Source organism: Nicotiana tabacum, chromosome 16, assembly GCF_000715075.1.
Source record: "Nicotiana tabacum cultivar K326 chromosome 16, ASM71507v2, whole genome shotgun sequence".
Taxonomy (NCBI): domain Eukaryota; kingdom Viridiplantae; phylum Streptophyta; class Magnoliopsida; order Solanales; family Solanaceae; genus Nicotiana; species Nicotiana tabacum.
This window is the reverse complement of record NC_134095.1, coordinates 167,093,539-167,113,358: the sequence shown is the minus strand read 5'-3', so window position 1 is coordinate 167,113,358 and position 19,820 is coordinate 167,093,539. Positions and strand designations below refer to the sequence as shown.

The following is a 19,820-nucleotide window of genomic DNA, read 5'->3' as shown; positions in this document are numbered from 1 at the left end:
TTGAGGGAAAATTTATTTTTCCTACACAAGAAGCAGAGGAGGAAACAAATGAAGATTACCCTCTGGAAGGAGAGCCAGTAGAGGAGATTCCAACTCAGGAATCTCAACAACAACTTGAATCAATAGCAACCAGCAGGCCAAAAAGAACAATAACGAAACCTGTTCGTCTCATAGAGACGGTTGCTTGTGCAACCTCAATTGTAGCTGATGATGTTCCTACTACTTATAAAGACGCTGTCCAAAGTTCAGAAGAAGATAAGTGGAGGATTGCCATGAATGATGAAATACAGTCCCTTCATCAGAATCATACATGGAGATTGGCCAATCTCCCGAAGGGAAAGAAAGCAATTGGGTGCAAATGGGTATTTGCAAAGAAAGAAGGATTTCCTAACCAATTAGATGTTCGCTACAAAGCAAGATTGGTGGCCAAAGGATATGCTCAAAAGGAGGGAATTGATTACAATGAAGTGTTTTCTCCAGTTGTAAAACATTCCTCCATTAGAATTATGTTGGCTTTGGTAGCACAATTGGATTTGGAACTAGTTCAGATGGATGTAAAAACTGCGTTTTTACATGGAAACTTGGAGGAGGAAATCTACATGACTCAGCCAGAAGGATTCAAAGTTGCTGGAAAAGAAAATATGGTGTGCAAACTTGAAAAATCGTTGTACGGATTGAAACAATCTTCTAGACAATGGTACAAGCGATTTGACGAGTTTATGTTGCGGCAAGGGTACAAGAGAAGCAAATACGATCATTGTGTGTATTTGCACAAGCTTAAAGATGGTTACTTTGTATATCTTCTCCTATATGTTGATGATATGTTGATAGCTTCCAAGAATTTGGAAGAAATTGATAAGTTGAAGATTCAACTGAAGAAGGAGTTCGAGATGAAGGATTTGGGTGAGGCAAAGAAAATTCTTGGCATGGAGATAATTAGAGATAGACGTTCAAAGAAACTCTGTTTATCTCAAAAGGAATATTTGAAGAGAGTACTTCAACGTTTTGGCATAGATGACAAGACTAAGCCAGTTAGTACTCCACTTGCTTCCCATTTTAAGCTAAGTACTACTATGTCGCCAATGGATGAAGCTGAACGAGAGTATATGTCAAAGGTACCATACGCAAATGTTGTTGGTAGCTTGATGTATGCAATGGTTTGCACAAGGCCTGACATTTCACAAGCTGTTGGAGTTATTAGCAGATATATGCACAATCCAGGGAAGGAGCATTGGCAAGCTGTGAAGTGGATTCTACGGTATATTCATAATATTGTAGATGTCGGGTTAGTTTTTGAGCAGGAAGACAATCAGTCTGTAGTTGGATATTGTGACTCAGATTTTGCGGGTGATATGGACAAACGAAGATCAACTACTGGTTATGTGTTTACTTTTGCAAAGGCACCAGTTAGTTGGAAGTCTACTTTGCAGTCAACAGTTGCTTTGTCTACAACAGAGGCAGAATACATGGCTATTACAGATGATGTGAAAGAGGCAATTTGGCTTCAAGGATTGCTAAAGGAGCTTGGTGTTGAACAAAAAGGTATCACAATTTTTTGTGATAGTCAAAGTGCTATTCAATTAGCGAAGAACCAAGTTTATCATGCAAGGACGAAGCACATTGATGTTCGGTATCATTTCGTACGCGAAATCATAGAAGAAGGTGGAGTCACGGTGAAGAAAATTCATACTGTCACACCTCCTTTTTCCGCGCCCGGGGGGGCGCAGGGGGGAGTTTTTTCCAATTAAAGGACAATCGAAACGGGATTTATTTAATTATTTCAGAGTCGCCACTTGGGAGATTTAGGGTGTCCCAAGTCACCAATTTTAATCCCGAATCGAGGAAAGAATGACTCTATATTACAGTCTGCGTACCAGAAATCTAGATAAGGAATTCTGTTAACCCGGGAGAAGGTGTTAGGCATTCCCGAGTTCCGTGGTTCTAGCACGGTCGCTCAACTGTTATATTTGGCTTATTTATCTGATTTTTAATACAATATGAACTTATGTGCAAATTTATCTTTTAACCGCTTTATTATTATTGTTTTATAAGAATGTGAACATCGCTTAAAATATATCTTTGGACTGTGTCACATGAAATGCACCCACAATCCGAAACATATTTTATTTGATGTTTTAGGATTTGGATTTGGGTCGCATGAAATGCGCACCCGAGCTTAAGAAAGTAAATTATTAAACACGCGCCTAAAGAGACTATCGCGTTATTATTTTGCGGAGGCCGCGAAATTCGCTAAACGACCCTCCTGAATTCTAAGTAATTTTAAACAAGTATTTACTGAGGGCCCCGCAATTTGTATTTTTTATTCGGCGAGGCTCATCTCATTCTTATTTTTTTAAAAGAATTTGCAACGTCATAGAAATGCATCTCGGGCCACGCCACAATCAGTGTGCCCGTGACTAGAGACATATTTCGACTCCGTTGAGATTTGGATTTGGGTCACATAAATGTGCACCCGAGCTTAGGGAGATAACATTATTAAAGGCGCGCCTAAAACAACTAGCGCATTATTATTTTGGGGTAGGGCCGTGAAATTTGCTAAACGACCCATCCCGGAATCTAAGTATTTAATACATATACTTTGTGAGGGCCCCGCAATTTGTCCCTTTTATTTGGCGAGGCTCGTCTCATTTTATTCCTTTTTCATTATTATTTATTTTTATTTTTATTTTTATTTTTTTTATATTTTTAAAGGGATGCCATTTTTACGCTTTTAACCATACTAAACCTTACAGCTTCTTTACAACTAAAATCTCATAACTTGTTAGAGGTTTAATAAAAGAGTTTTAGCGAATGAGTATTTCGGGATTAGTAATAACATGTACTAATAATAATTTTTTTTTTTTGAATGAACTAAGCGAAGTAAAGGACGAACAAATTAACGTCAAACTTGTGTCATAGAACAACTAGCCAAACTTAATTAAACGACATCAAACAAACGAGAATCCCATAACGCAAAATGAGCAAAAATGCATACAATGAAACATAGGCAAAAAATTTCCATACCAATTCTTATATTTGCATCTCAAACATTCAACATAAAGTTTATTTATCTAATACATCGAGGTTTACTAACCTTTGCACCTCGACAAACTCAGAACGACAAACACGATTCCGACGGAACTCAAGCCGGACCTCTCTGACCGAAGAACAACGACGGAACCTCGGACAGCACCTCGACGTACTGGACCTCGACGAACCAAAGTCGACCTCTACGGAAAACAGAAAACTCGGTCAAGAAGGATTGAAGCAACCTACCGTTGCTCGGAAACGCAGCTACGACTGCTTGGAGGTTGACGACGTTGGACTGAAAATGGCGGACTGGTTCTGGAGGTTGACGACGGTGGTTTCGACTGGTTTTAGGGTTTCTGGGAAGGTGAGGACGGTGGCGAGGAGGCGGGCTCGTCTGGTGCTTGGTAGTGCACGCAGGTGGTCGACGAGGGCTTTTCTAGTAGTTTTTTTTTGTTTTTTTTTTTTTAAAAAAAAAAAAGATGGAGGAACAGATGGTTTGTTGATGATGTTCGGTCGATGGTGATGGGGGAGCTGGTCGGGACGGAGTGGTCGTTTGGTGGTGTCGTTTGGTCGACGCAGGCGAGGCGGAGATGGAGCTGGAGCTCGCGGGCTGGGGGAAGGTGACGGGGTGGTGTTCGGACAGTGGAGGTGACGACGCTGCTGCTACTCGTCGGACTGGGTAGTGACGATGGTGGAGCTGGGAGGAGGAGGGTCCGTGTGGTGGTGGTGTTTGGAGCGTTTGGACGTGGGGAAGGTGATCACTGGTTTTTTCGTGTTTCCTCCGTAGGTTTCCTTTCTTTCTTCGTTTGAAGAAGAAAGCGGAACAGTATTCTTTTTGCTTTTCCAATTTTTCCAAAAAAAATCCCTTTCCTGTTGGCTTTCGTCCGTTCCTCCCTTTCGTAGGTTTTTGCTTCTTCTTCTTTTATGAAGAAGAAGCGTCAACAGTACTTGTTTTCTTTTTCTTTTTTTTTTCTTTTTTTTTTAAATTCCAAAATTCCCAAAAATCCCCCCCTTTGTCAAATGTGTAGTCCGTGTATTTGACATGGTTTACCCCGAAAAATGAGCCCACGCGTGGTGGGGTTCAAGGCATATGTCCCCCACGCGTGGTGGGGTTCCCCACGTGTCCTGGACACGGTTTATTATGGGCTAGGTCCGAAAATTAGGCCTAAAACCGGGTAGTTTGAACCCGAATATTATTCTTTTGCCCGGACCCGAGAAATAGGAATACGCTGCTTAACTAGTCCTATGTAAGCAAAATAACTACCAAAAATAAGACTAGTATTTAAACGAAACTATATATTTTTAAATATTTTTCAAGATTTTAAAATAGCTACAAAAATATTAATAAAACTATTTTTTGTAATTTTCGTAAATATTAAGATAAAATATGAAGTACTATTTTTGTATTTTTTTCAAAGTTAAAACCATTTTTTGTAATTTTCGTAAATATTAAGATAAAATATGAAGTAATGTTTTTTTTGTATTTTTCAAAGTTAAAATAACTATAACATATTAATAAAACTATTTTTGTAATTTTCGTTTTTTTTTAATAAAGACAAAAATATGAAATAATATTTTTGTATTAAAATGACTTCAAAACATTAATAGAATTATATATATATTTTTTGTTAATTTTCGAATTTATATAAAGTACCAAAATAAAGTGCAATTTTTGATTTTTTTTTCAAGTTTATGAGGGATACATAAACTAAAATTTATATATATACTTTTTTTTGTAATTTTTCTTTTTGCAATAAAATAAAGTAAAAATAGTTAAAATAGCTATACTAGACCCAATTTCACATATTCACACTAAAAATGTGAAAATTCTCGGGGAGGGTCAAAAATCACGTGCTTACAGCTGCCCCTCTTTGACTGGAAACACGAAGAGTTTTCCGACAAAGAACGACTAGACGTGTTTTTGACCCGACCATTACTTGGACGGACTACACTTAAGGAAAGGGAGGGAATGTGACCGAGCCCTGGTATCTGAGCTGCCTACATATCCTTGGTTATACAGGAATCATGCCACGTGTAGTTCGGAAATGAGAGAGATAGTGAAGTGTACCGAGGTGAAGAGCCGATCGAGGTTCCGTTCCGTTGGGGTTCCGGTCCGCGGTCCTGTCATTACAACAAAAATGAAAACTGAAAAAGACTAACTAAACCTATCAGCTACTAGTTACAAGGATTCCTATCTTTAAGTCTTCTGAAACTTGGTCTTGAGTCTTGAATGGTGCTTCATACAGACTTTGGATTTGAACCTTGATACTTGCTAGTTGTAGGCGCTAGTTCTTGAGCAGATCACACTTGTTCTCCACATCCGTGCTTCGGATTCATTCATTTTTCTCTTTTTCTTTCTTCTTTTTTTTCTTTTTGTTTTTGTGACTAGCTTTTGTTGACCCTCTCAGACTGTTGACTCGCATTCTTGGGGCGAGCTTTTTGTTGCTTCTATCTTGGATTGAGTGCTGGGGATTTTTGTTGTAGCCTTCTACCTTCCAATGGGTTACGGCTTGACTTTGAACGATCCCGCTGTTCTACAGGCGGACCCCTAACTTCTTCAATCTTTGAAATATAACCATCTTCTGCTCTACAGGCAGGCCCCTGACAATCAAAACAAACAAAATTTCCTAACCCAGTTTGTACTGGGAAGGTTTGTGAGTCGTTAGCAAAATCGTAGCCCACTGATACTACTGATGCAGTGCTGAGAGTGAACTAAACACTAGATTAGGATGTATTCCCTTGTTATGCAGGTGGGCGCCTAACTTCAATGCTTGAAATGTAAGGACTGAAATGTATTCCTCCGTTATACAGGTGGGTGCCTGGATTTAGGAAAATGACTCTTTTTTTCAAAATGTTGTTTTTTTTTTTTAGCATCTTAGGAGAAAGATTCATCGGACTAAGATTTTGATCCTAGGAGAAGGTTCATCAGACTAGGTCATTTTTTGTTTTTTGGTTATCTTAGGAGAAAGATTCATCAGACTAAGATTTTGATCCTAGGAGAAGGTTCACCAGACTAGGTCATTTTTGTTTTTGGTATCTTAGGAGAAAGATTCATCAGACTAAGATTTTGATCCTAGGAGAAGGTTCGTCAGACTAGGTCTCTATCTTAGGAGAAAAATTCATCGGACTAAGATTTTGATCCTAGGAGAAGGTTCATCAGACTAGGTCATTTTTTTTGGTTATCTTAGGAGAAAGATTCATCAGACTAAGATTTTGATCCTAGGAGAAGGTTCGTCAGACTAGGTCTCTATCTTAGGAGAAAAATTCATCGGACTAAGATTTTGATCCTAGGAGAAGGTTCATCAGACTAGGTCATTTTTTTTGGTTATCTTAGGAGAAAGATTCATCAGACTAAGATTTTGATCCTAGGAGAAGGTTCGTCAGACTAGGTCTCTATCTTAGGAGAAAAACTTGGGAGGAAATGCATCTCCTATGGGTAAACTTAACTTTGAGGAAGTGCGTCTCCTGTGGGTACAATAAACTTAGGAAGTGCGTCTCCTATTGGGGATAACTGTTCTTAGGAAGTGCGTCTCCTACTGGGTGAAACTAAACTTTAGGAAGTGCGTCTCCTATGGTGAAACTCGCTTAGGAAGTGCGTCTCCTATTGGTGAAACTTGCTTTAGGACGTGCGTCTCCTATGGTGAAACTGACTTAGGAAGTGCGTCTCCTATTGGTAAAACTGAAACTTAGGAAGTGCGTCTCCTATTGGTGAAACTTGCTTTAGGAAGTGCGTCTCCTATGGTGAAACTGAACTATAGGAAGTGCGTCTCCTATGGTGAAACTGACTTAGGAAGTGCGTCTCCTATTGGTAAAACTGAAACTTAGGAAGTGCGTCTCCTATGGTGAAACATATAAACTTTAGGAAGTGTGTCTCCTATGGTGAAACATATAAATTTTAGGAAGTGCGTCTCCTATGGTGAAACTGAACTTTAGGAAGTGCGTCTCCTATGGTGAAACTGACTTAGGAAGTGCGTCTCCTATTGGTGAAACTTGCTTTAGGAAGTGCGTCTCCTATGGGTAGAACTGAACTTAGGAAGTGCGTCTCCTATGGTAAAACTGAACTTAGGAGGAAATGCATCTCCTATGGGTGAAACTGAAACAAACCTAGGAGGAAATGCATCTCCTATGGGTAAAACTAAAACTTAGGAGGAAATGCATCTCCTATGGGTAAGACGTGGAATGTATGCCTCTATTATCTGGGCGGGCTCCCAATTTCAACACTTGAAATAAAAAAGACTGAATGTATGCCTCTGTTATCTGGGCGGGCTCCCAATTTCAACACTTAAAATAAAAGACTGAATGTATGCCTCTATTATCTGGGCGGGCTCCCAATTTCAACACTTAAAAGTAAAGACTGAAACCAACATATCCTATTTGAGGGCGGATGAACCCGACAAATCCTATTTGAGGGCGGATGAACCCGACAGATCCTATTTGAGGGCGGATGAACCCGACAGATCCTATTTGAGGGCGGATTAACCCAACATATCCTATTTGAGGGCGGATTAACCCAACATATCCTATTTGAGGGCGGATGAACCCAACATATCCTATTTGAGGGCGGATGAACCCAACTTATCCTATTTGAGGGCGGATTAACCCGACATATCCTATTTGAGGGCGGATTAACCCGACAGATCCTATTTGAGGGCGGATGAACCCAACAGATCCTATTTGAGGGCGGATGAACCCGACAGATCCTATTTGAGGGCGGATTAACCCGACAGATCCTATTTGAGGGCGGATTAACCCGACAGATCCTATTTGAGGGCGGATGAACCCGACAGATCCTATTTGAGGGCGGATGAACCCAACATATCCTATTTGAGGGCGGATGAACCCGACAGATCCTATTTGAGGGCGGATTAACCCAACAGATCCTATTTGAGGGCGGATGAACCCGACAGATCCTATTTGAGGGCGGATGAACCCGACAGATCCTATTTGAGGGCGGATTAACCCAACAGATCCTATTTGAGGGCGGATTAACCCAACAGATCCTATTTGAGGGCGGATGAACCCGACAGATCCTATTTGAGGGCGGATGAACCCGACAGATCCTATTTGAGGGCGGATTAACCCAACATATCCTATTTGAGGGCGGATTAACCCAACATATCCTATTTGAGGGCGGATGAACCCAACATATCCTATTTGAGGGCGGATGAACCCAACTTATCCTATTTGAGGGCGGATTAACCCGACATATCCTATTTGAGGGCGGATTAACCCGACAGATCCTATTTGAGGGCGGATGAACCCAACAGATCCTATTTGAGGGCGGATGAACCCGACAGATCCTATTTGAGGGCGGATTAACCCGACAGATCCTATTTGAGGGCGGATTAACCCGACAGATCCTATTTGAGGGCGGATGAACCCGACAGATCCTATTTGAGGGCGGATGAACCCAACATATCCTATTTGAGGGCGGATGAACCCGACAGATCCTATTTGAGGGCGGATTAACCCAACAGATCCTATTTGAGGGCGGATGAACCCGACAGATCCTATTTGAGGGCGGATTAACCCGACAGATCCTATTTGAGGGCGGATTAACCCAACAGATCCTATTTGAGGGCGGATTAACCCAACAGATCCTATTTGAGGGCGGATGAACCCGACAGATCCTATTTGAGGGCGGATGAACCCGACAGATCCTATTTGAGGGCGGATTAACCCAACAGATCCTATTTGAGGGCGGATGAACCCGACAGATCCTATTTGAGGGCGGATGAACCCGACAGATCCTATTTGAGGGCGGATGAACCCAACATATCCTATTTGAGGGCGGATGAACCCGACATATCCTATTTGAGGGCGGATGAACCCGACAGATCCTATTTGAGGGCGGATTAACCCAACAGATCCTATTTGAGGGCGGATGAACCCAACAGATCCTATTTGAGGGCGGATGAACCCGAAAATATCCTTAAGACTTGAAATGTCTTACCTCGAATACTTGTTGGGGATTGGGATGAATTTTCCCCTTTTTTTTTTCATTATTATCTTTTTTATTCTTTTTTTTTTTATTCTCTTTTTTTCTTTTTCTTTTTTTTGTTTTTGCATAGCTTCTTCCTTCGAAGACTACCTCCCTTGATTTACTTACCTGTTGGGGGTAAAATGTTATCAGCTAAGGGTACCTGACTTCCAGAAAATTTTCTAAATGAAAGGAAAATTTTCTGCCCCAGTTTGATAATATCCCTTGTGGCATGCGTTTCTGCATCAATGCCATTTCCTTTACCTGTTTCAAATCAAACAAAATTTGTTAGTTTAAAACATGGTGGTTGGCTGTGATACTCCTACTGGGATGGCTTTCCCTTTCTCCTTCCTTTCTCTGTGCTCCACAACTTGTTGGGGATGATATCGTGTGCTGGGGATAATCCCTTCCTGCTGGGGGTATCCCTCTTCTTTTGTGGCATAGCTCGGAAACTGGCATTTTCCCGACCTTTTAGTCTAGTATGGATTTCGCCCAATCATGCTCACTGCTCTCCTTGCTCTGTTCATGGGCCTTGGCCTTGAGGTTTATAACGCTTGTCAATCTTTCTGTCAATTCCCTTTTGCTGGGGATATCTGTATTGACACTGGCATCGCGCTTGTTCCTCGCTGACTATACCATTTGGATATACTAGTCAGATCTCATCTTGGAAAGCTGATGGCATATTTTGAAGTCCTTTCATACTCGTTCTGACCGGACAGACTCTATTGGGGAAATTTTTATGAAAGGAGAAAGATAACATAAACAAAATAAAAGACAAAGGAAACGATGACTCTTTTACAAAAGAAACTATAACTAAAAATATATCAAACGCAGATACCGACTCTAATGGCCATGACATGCGTATGTGGCCTATCCTCTGCCGTCAATCATCTTTTAAGATCTTCCATTGGCGATTCCCCCTCTGATTCTCAATCTTATTCGACTTGTAGTGCCCGAAGGGTTTTCACTATCAAGTCTCTCTCATTTTTGGCTTTTCTCTCAGCTTTCATCGCCTTATGGTGCCTGTGAAGGTTTTCACCGATAAGACTCTCTCATTTGTATCACTTTCCAGCTGAGGATTTGGAGTGTCGCCGGTACGACTCTTTCTGCTGGAGATTAGAGTCCTTTCTGCTGTGGAACAGAATGTTATGTTCGCCGGTAAGATTCTTCATTTGTCTGACTTGGTATCTTTTGAAGACTGATCAGAAGGTCTTTCTTTGGACCGTAATGTGGGTTTTTGGATTGGCTAGAAAGAAAGGGTATTAAAAGGCTCAAAAATACAATTTTTTTTTGTTAGTTACAACCTTCGGAATTAGATTTATTTACAACAAACACAACTTTTGCCCCAGTTTCTTGCTTGGGGATATTTTAATCGATGATTTTTTCATTTTTCAAAACTATGACCGAGCCGTGAAGCGCCTACGTATCCTCTTTGAGGAATCAGGTCAAACGTAGTTCCCAATTCCTCTTTTCATTTGATTTTCTTTTTTTTTCTTTGTTATCAATTTCTTTTCTTTTCTTTTTCTCTTTTTTTTTCTCTCTTTTTTCGTTTTGTTGTTTTCTTTCTTTCTCTTTTTTTTCGTTGTTACTGATTCCGAACGAGGGGTATGAAAGAAAAATAAATAAGGCTCCAAAGGGGTAACGAAGGATAAAGTGTTTGGGTAGCAGAACAAAATGCCTTCGTCATTCCAGTCTTCAAAATATGCCAAATGCAAACAACACAATTAAACAATAGATTTATAGTCTTTTCCGATGGTGCCGGACTTGACAATTATATTTAACCTCTGTTTGTTCATTTGTCACTTCTAAGACACCGTTGGGCGCCACTCTCATTCTCATTATTGTGAACGACCCTCATGCCAATTTAGGCGAATCTTTCTTTAATGGATTTCTTTGCGTTTAACTTGCCCCAGTTCCACATGACTCGAGCTCTGTATGATCTCAACCGTTCTTATTTTCCTTTAACTATTCTGATCACCTCTCCAGGGTTTGGATTAACTTTTAAGATTAGGCCCAAACTGGGTGCGCATGTCATGTCCCTAGAATCGGCATCGAACAAGAAATGGTAAAAGGACTAAACAAAAAGATGACTGGAAATAATAAAAGACCGGACTTTGTATTAGACTACCGGTGAAATGGTTCAAATAACAAAACAAACAAAATAATCCAGAACAAAATCCTAAAAACAAACTGGACAAGACAACATCCGACTCATAACCCTAATAATCCGAACAACAGAAATGACAACAAAATGAGCCACCACAAGCTTCTCTCTTGCTGACTAAGGAACAAAACGTCCTTCCACTTTATCAAAATTGGCATTTTAGCCACTGAGCTTTGCATCAATACTGCCGAGACCATTACCAGCTTCAACCTTATCAACCTCCGTCGGCAAATTCTCGAGGAGGTTCGAGTGCCCCATGTCACTGTTATTAATTGCAACCCGCCCTTCTTGGATCATTTTCTCTACTTCCTTTCTCCAGCTATGACAGCTCTCAATGTTGTGCCCTACGACATTGGAGTGGTAGGCGCATCGTGCTGCCGGATCAAAGCTCCTTGCAAGCGGATTTATAGTACATGCGGGGAGTGGCTCAATCGAACCAGCATGCCTCAGCCTTTCAAACAGACTGGCATAAGATACCCCGATGGGGGCGAGAGCATTTCCTCGTTTCAGCAACCTCTTCATTCTTGCATGTTGACAGGGCCGGAAACCTGATCCAGGTGGCTTTTGGTAGGCTTGTGTAGGTGGGTAGGCATTTTGTGGAGCCGGGTGCCTGGAAAGTGAAGTATGGCGGGGAAAGAAGTGGTGTTGGGGAGCGGAGAAGCATTGGGGAGCGATGGAGCTACTCGGGTAGCTGGGAAGGCTGCCATAAGTGGGTTGGGATGGAGAGTATGGGGGATCTTCCATTATGGTGTTGGGTGCTTGGGAATTGACCGAGTTCAAGAGACTTGGCGGTGGAGGGGGTGGTGCTTTTCCTGTTATCCATGCCTGATACATGTCTGCCACATGCTGTCTCAGCATTTTCACTTCTTCTACCAACCCGTTGTTCAGTTCGACCAATTGTTGTCGGTCATCAGTACTGACCCACTCGGTTCTGCGGTTCTGAGCCATTGTCCTTTGATTTTGCTTTGCAAGGAGGAGTTACCACAACCAACCACTCTCTTTATATGGACACATCAAAGGGAAGTCATCACGTTAGTGTTAGGGCATTGGACAGACAATCATATATCAGAGATACAATGTACCTAAGCAGTTAGACAATTGTGCCCCCTGAAAATCTTCCACACTCTCTTTTATTTATTTATTATTATATATTTTTTTTTTATTTTTTATTTTAGTGGTGGTCGAATCTTATGGAGATTGCCTACGTATCATGTCCCTGCATGAATCAGACCTTGCGTAGTTCGGACCAATAAAAGATAAAAAATAATGAACATTTTTTCTATTCACTTTTCATATTAAAACAAACTGGGTTTCAAAGGTTTAAAGATGACCTACCAACTTGAAAATCAAACAACCCGCCTATTTTAATCAAAAGATTTATAAACTCAAAAAACAAAATTCCAGCTCCCTTTCTCTGTTCGACAAATGCAACCAAATGGTTATTTTTTGCAAATGTGGCCCCTTCCAAATTTCAAACTTGTCCATTCTTTTACAAACTTGTCCATTCTTTTACGAAAATAACCTTTCGACAACTGAAAGATACTCTAAGGCTATTTCGGCAAGAACGGTTTAAGACGCGGCCGAAACTGGCTCGGCTTATTTTATTTTTTTCATATTTTTTTGACTAAACATCCAAACGGCATTCACCCGACCGTTGACTCTTTGTTTTTTTTCAAATTATGATAAAAACCTTGTATTGCAAACACGGCCTTTCGACGTCTCGGGGACGAAGCTTTTTAAGGCTGTGTGGGTCAACTGGACCAAAATCCTAAACATGACCCAAAGGTGGCTGTTTATGCAAAGTCAGCCTTCCGGCGTCCCTTTTGGGAACATTCGGCTATTTATGACAAAACAACATCACCTGACTTATTTATAACTCTTTTTATCGTTTTTCAAAATTAGAAAAGTCAATATTGCGAACACGGCCTTTCAACGTCTCGGGGACGAAGATTTTTAAGGCTGTGTGAGTCAACTGGACCAAATCTTAAATATGACCCAAAGGTGGCTGTTTATGCAAAGTCAGCCTTCCGGCGTCCCTCTCGGGAACATTCGGCTATGTCTTGATAAAACAACATCACCCGACTTCTTTATGACAAAATTAAAATTTGACATGTTATTCTTTTATTATTTTTTTTGTTTTTGGCTATTTTAGCAAAGGTGGGGTTGGACCCGATGAGGGTTGCCTACGTATCTCACATCCGGTGAGAATCAAACCCGCGTAGTTCGGGTAAATAAACTGTTTTTGAGAGGACCCTTTTCCATTTTCTATATTTATTTTTTTATATTTTATTATTATTTTCACAACAATCAAATAGACTATTATTCTATTATTTTCATTTATAACAAACAAACGAATTAACGAAAAACATAAAACATTCCTTCTTTTTTGAGAAGGTGGGGTTGGACCCGATGAGGGTTGCCTACGTATCTCACATCCGGTGAGAATCAAACCCGCGTAGTTCGGTCGAATAAGAATAAGTAGGCAAATAATAATAAGAAGATGAACTAACCCTCTTTTTGAATTTTCGTTTAAAAGAACTACTTTAAAAGAAGCAAGGAAATATTATTTTTTGATTGATTTTCTTTTTAAAAGAAAGACTAATATTTTTTGAATTTTCGTTTTTTTTTATTCTAAAGAAAAGAAGAAAATATTTTTCGGAATTTTACCTTTAATATAAGAAATGCTTCTAAAATGTTTTTTTTTTGAATTTTGAATTTTCTTTTCAATTTTTAAAAGAAGAATCAAAATATTTTTTATTTTTTCTATTTTATTTTTTAAAGAAACAACTAGAAAGACTTTCTAAAGAAGTAAATAATGGAAAATATTTTTGGATTATTTGTTTTGAAAATTGGGATTCTAAAAACTCTTGGTAAGACAAATGTTCTTGCAACAGATAAAGATATATATACATATTTTGGAAATAAAGAAAAACTTTTTGGATTTTTTTTTATATATATTTATATATATATATATATATATATATATTTGCAACAAATAATAAAACTACTTTCAACGCCCAACTCTTTTTATTTTATTATTTTTATTTTTATTTTGACATTTTCATAAACAGATAAATAAATAAAAAACCCATTTAAAAACAAAACCTTTTTTTTTCATTTTTACGGCTAAACAAACTATTTTCTTTTCTATATTTTTTAAAAACAAGACAGAACAATGATGATTTTTGTTTTTCCTTTGCTTTTAATATAACAAACTAACAAGACATTTTTCATTTTCTCAAAATTTCAGCAGAGTTTCGATACTACTCGGACATTGATTTTTCTCTAAGTAGTTACATCTCTACACTGTCATTTTTTCTCCTCTTTTCCACGATGTTTTTTTTTAATCTGTGGAAAATAATGAAAACATACAAAATCTTTTTGAATTTTCATGCTTTGTTTTATTTGTAATTTTATTTTTTTATATTTATTATTTCTTTCAAAAATGTGGCATGGGAGACATAATTATTTCCAAGACTTGTTGGATTCCGCAAATGCTCCCCATGCGCTTTTCCCAACATATGAAGCGTGGGGGACATATGGGAATTCCAAGACTTCTTGGATTCCACAAATGTTCCCCATGTGTTTTCCCGAAAAGCAAGCGTGGGGGACATAGGGAATTCCAAGGCTTCTTGGATTCCACAAATGTTCCTCATGCTTTGATTAAAATAACATCATGCTGGAAATGACCAAATGACCCATTCGCCCTTGACTGAATACAACATGTAGCACATAGGATGCCATAAGATGGTCTATTATTTTCAGGTTGCTTGTCCTAGACGGACCCAACCCCTGTGTTGAGTCCCCTAAGTCAAATGCACATGATGCAAATAAACGTTCCTACTAGGGATCTGGCATGTGGCTTTGTTATACTAGGTTCAGAACCTGGGTGTTTGTTCTAGACCTGGCTTACCCGAGCGGACAGCTCGAGCCGAGGGGGCAGCGTACCGGGAATACAGAAGCTTCACCGGCTTAGCAACTTGTCCGAACCTCGTTCTAAATTGGGATTGGACACTATACAGAAAAGAAGTCGTACGAAGTACACCCTTCTTCATGATTCAGAAGACTCAGAGAGAAGATGGGTTTCGGCACAATTTATATACAGTTCACATAATATCAAAGCGGTAAAAGCAACATTTAGCACATTAGGCTCAAACATGTAAAAATCAGATAAAGCCAAATATAACAATTTATCTAAGCTCGAATTTCTAACCCTGAACCAGTGGTTCTGGGTCGTAGTCCCCAGCAGAGTCGCCAGAGCTGTCACACCTCCTTTTTCCGCGCCCGGGGGGGCGCAGGGGGGAGTTTTTTCCAATTAAAGGACAATCGAAACGGGATTTATTTAATTATTTCAGAGTCGCCACTTGGGAGATTTAGGGTGTCCCAAGTCACCAATTTTAATCCCGAATCGAGGAAAGAATGACTCTATATTACAGTCTGCGTACCAGAAATCTAGATAAGGAATTCTGTTAACCCGGGAGAAGGTGTTAGGCATTCCCGAGTTCCGTGGTTCTAGCACGGTCGCTCAACTGTTATATTTGGCTTATTTATCTGATTTTTAATACAATATGAACTTATGTGCAAATTTATCTTTTAACCGCTTTATTATTATTGTTTTATAAGAATGTGAACATCGCTTAAAATATATCTTTGGACTGTGTCACATGAAATGCACCCACAATCCGAAACATATTTTATTTGATGTTTTAGGATTTGGATTTGGGTCGCATGAAATGCGCACCCGAGCTTAAGAAAGTAAATTATTAAACACGCGCCTAAAGAGACTATCGCGTTATTATTTTGCGGAGGCCGCGAAATTCGCTAAACGACCCTCCTGAATTCTAAGTAATTTTAAACAAGTATTTACTGAGGGCCCCGCAATTTGTATTTTTTATTCGGCGAGGCTCATCTCATTCTTATTTTTTAAAAGAATTTGCAACGTCATAGAAATGCATCTCGGGCCACGCCACAATCAGTGTGCCCGTGACTAGAGACATATTTCGACTCCGTTGAGATTTGGATTTGGGTCACATAAATGTGCACCCGAGCTTAGGGAGATAACATTATTAAAGGCGCGCCTAAAACAACTAGCGCATTATTATTTTGGGGTAGGGCCGTGAAATTTGCTAAACGACCCATCCCGGAATCTAAGTATTTAATACATATACTTTGTGAGGGCCCCGCAATTTGTCCCTTTTATTTGGCGAGGCTCGTCTCATTTTATTCCTTTTTCATTATTATTTATTTTTATTTTTATTTTATTTTTTTTATATTTTTAAAGGGATGCCATTTTTACGCTTTTAACCATACTAAACCTTACAGCTTCTTTACAACTAAAATCTCATAACTTGTTAGAGGTTTAATAAAAGAGTTTTAGCGAATGAGTATTTCGGGATTAGTAATAACATGTACTAATAATAATTTTTTTTTTTTTGAATGAACTAAGCGAAGTAAAGGACGAACAAATTAACGTCAAACTTGTGTCATAGAACAACTAGCCAAACTTAATTAAACGACATCAAACAAACGAGAATCCCATAACGCAAAATGAGCAAAAATGCATACAATGAAACATAGGCAAAAAATTTCCATACCAATTCTTATATTTGCATCTCAAACATTCAACATAAAGTTTATTTATCTAATACATCGAGGTTTACTAACCTTTGCACCTCGACAAACTCAGAACGACAAACACGATTCCGACGGAACTCAAGCCGGACCTCTCTGACCGAAGAACAACGACGGAACCTCGGACAGCACCTCGACGTACTGGACCTCGACGAACCAAAGTCGACCTCTACGGAAAACAGAAAACTCGGTCAAGAAGGATTGAAGCAACCTACCGTTGCTCGGAAACGCAGCTACGACTGCTTGGAGGTTGACGACGTTGGACTGAAAATGGCGGACTGGTTCTGGAGGTTGACGACGGTGGTTTCGACTGGTTTTAGGGTTTCTGGGAAGGTGAGGACGGTGGCGAGGAGGCGGGCTCGTCTGGTGCTTGGTAGTGCACGCAGGTGGTCGACGAGGGCTTTTCTAGTAGTTTTTTTTTGTTTTTTTTTTTTTAAAAAAAAAAAAGATGGAGGAACAGATGGTTTGTTGATGATGTTCGGTCGATGGTGATGGGGGAGCTGGTCGGGACGGAGTGGTCGTTTGGTGGTGTCGTTTGGTCGACGCAGGCGAGGCGGAGATGGAGCTGGAGCTCGCGGGCTGGGGGAAGGTGACGGGGTGGTGTTCGGACAGTGGAGGTGACGACGCTGCTGCTACTCGTCGGACTGGGTAGTGACGATGGTGGAGCTGGGAGGAGGAGGGTCCGTGTGGTGGTGGTGTTTGGAGCGTTTGGACGTGGGGAAGGTGATCACTGGTTTTTTTGTGTTTCCTCCGTAGGTTTCCTTTCTTTCTTCGTTTGAAGAAGAAAGCGGAACAGTATTCTTTTTGCTTTTCCAATTTTTCCAAAAAAAATCCCTTTCCTGTTGGCTTTCGTCCGTTCCTCCCTTTCGTAGGTTTTTGCTTCTTCTTCTTTTATGAAGAAGAAGCGTCAACAGTACTTGTTTTCTTTTTCTTTTTTTTTTTCTTTTTTTTTTTAAATTCCAAAATTCCCAAAAATCCCCCCCTTTGTCAAATGTGTAGTCCGTGTATTTGACATGGTTTGCCCCGAAAAATGAGCCCACGCGTGGTGGGGTTCAAGGCATATGTCCCCCACGCGTGGTGGGGTTCCCCACGTGTCCTGGACACGGTTTATTATGGGCTAGGTCCGAAAATTAGGCCTAAAACCGGGTAGTTTGAACCCGAATATTATTCTTTTGCCCGGACCCGAGAAATAGGAATACGCTGCTTAACTAGTCCTATGTAAGCAAAATAACTACCAAAAATAAGACTAGTATTTAAACGAAACTATATATTTTTAAATATTTTTCAAGATTTTAAAATAGCTACAAAAATATTAATAAAACTATTTTTTGTAATTTTCGTAAATATTAAGATAAAATATGAAGTACTATTTTTGTATTTTTTTCAAAGTTAAAACCATTTTTTGTAATTTTCGTAAATATTAAGATAAAATATGAAGTAATGTTTTTTTTGTATTTTTCAAAGTTAAAATAACTATAACATATTAATAAAACTATTTTTGTAATTTTCGTTTTTTTTAATAAAGACAAAAATATGAAATAATATTTTTGTATTAAAATGACTTCAAAACATTAATAGAATTATATATATATTTTTTGTTAATTTTCGAATTTATATAAAGTACCAAAATAAAGTGCAATTTTTGATTTTTTTTTCAAGTTTATGAGGGATACATAAACTAAAATTTATATATATACTTTTTTTTGTAATTTTTCTTTTTGCAATAAAATAAAGTAAAAATAGTTAAAATAGCTATACTAGACCCAATTTCACATATTCACACTAAAAATGTGAAAATTCTCGGGGAGGGTCAAAAATCACGTGCTTACACATACTACAGAGAATCCTGCTGATATGCTGACAAAGGTGGTGACTGCGTTCAAGTTTCAACATTGTTTGGATTTGATCAACATTGTTGAACACTGAAGATTGAAGATGAAGACACAACCAAAATTTGTTATTGAGAGAGAATTGAAAATGTGGAATTTTGCCAAGGTGGAGATTTGTTGAAGTTTGGCAAAATGCCAAAGTCCCACATTGGTTGGGAGTTAAGTTTGGGGGGATTTTTCCCCTATAAAAGAAGGCCTAATGTTTAGGATTGAAACACACCTCTCATTTGCCTTCTCATCTGTTTAAGGCATTTGTATCTTCTCTCTTTAGTATTATTTCACTTGTATTTTTGGAGTGAAATAAAATATTGGTTGTGTCCGAGGAGTAGGCAAAATTAGCCGAACCTCGTAAATTGTGGTGTTCCCTTTATTGTTGCTTTATTGTCTTATTTATTATTTGGTGGCTGTCATAATTTTGGTATAGTAGTTGTGACTTATTCACACTATATACATTTGGCTTCCGCAACACCTCTCACATACGAAGTGGATCCATCTGGAAGCACCTTACTTTATTCTAACTAATATCGACTTATATGGTACTATATAGAGTATTGTGAATAATTTAGTGATTTCTTTCCAAACCATAAAATGGTCTCTTACCAAAGAAAACTATCAAAACTTCACTGGCCCTATCATATTTTTCTTTTTCCTCATTTTTGCAGGACAGAATTAAGGCATGATGTTGCTCATTGATCTGGAGTTTCTTCCTTTCTGCAATCCTTTCCTCTGATAAACTTGTTCCAATAAAACAAACCTTTTGTCTTTTATTTATTCAAGCATTGTGAAGTTGAAATTAAGTTTCTGCGTGGTTTTAGAGATGTTGAATAAATGCTCCACTATGGGCTTGAACTACCCTTCTTGCATGGTTTTTGAGTTTCATATCACGTGGAGCGTTTATTTCTTGTAGAACTCTTCCAGTTTTCATGTTTTGACTTTTGCTGCGCGTTGCATTGCTTCAATTCAGTTTCATTTTTTTTTTGTGCGCGCTTAAGATTGGATACCAATGTGAATATATATATATATATGCATATATTTCTGCAGCAACTGGCTCCAAATACACAACAACAACCCAGTATAATCTCACCAATGGGGTCTGAGGAGGGTAGTGTGTACGCAGAATTTACCC

General features: G+C 39.1%; 1 protein-coding gene across 1 annotated transcript in view; it reads left to right on the top strand.

The window, feature by feature from the left end:
* Nucleotides 1–19,597, top strand: part of LOC107804888 (putative late blight resistance protein homolog R1C-3) — a 30,195-nt gene extending 10,598 nt beyond the window's left edge. Inside the window, exon 3 of the mRNA XM_075233585.1 lies at nt 19,357–19,597. The gene's annotated coding sequence lies outside the window, so the exon portion shown is untranslated. The remainder of the gene's footprint in view (nt 1–19,356) is intronic.
* The last annotated feature ends 223 nt before the right edge of the window (nt 19,598–19,820 follow it).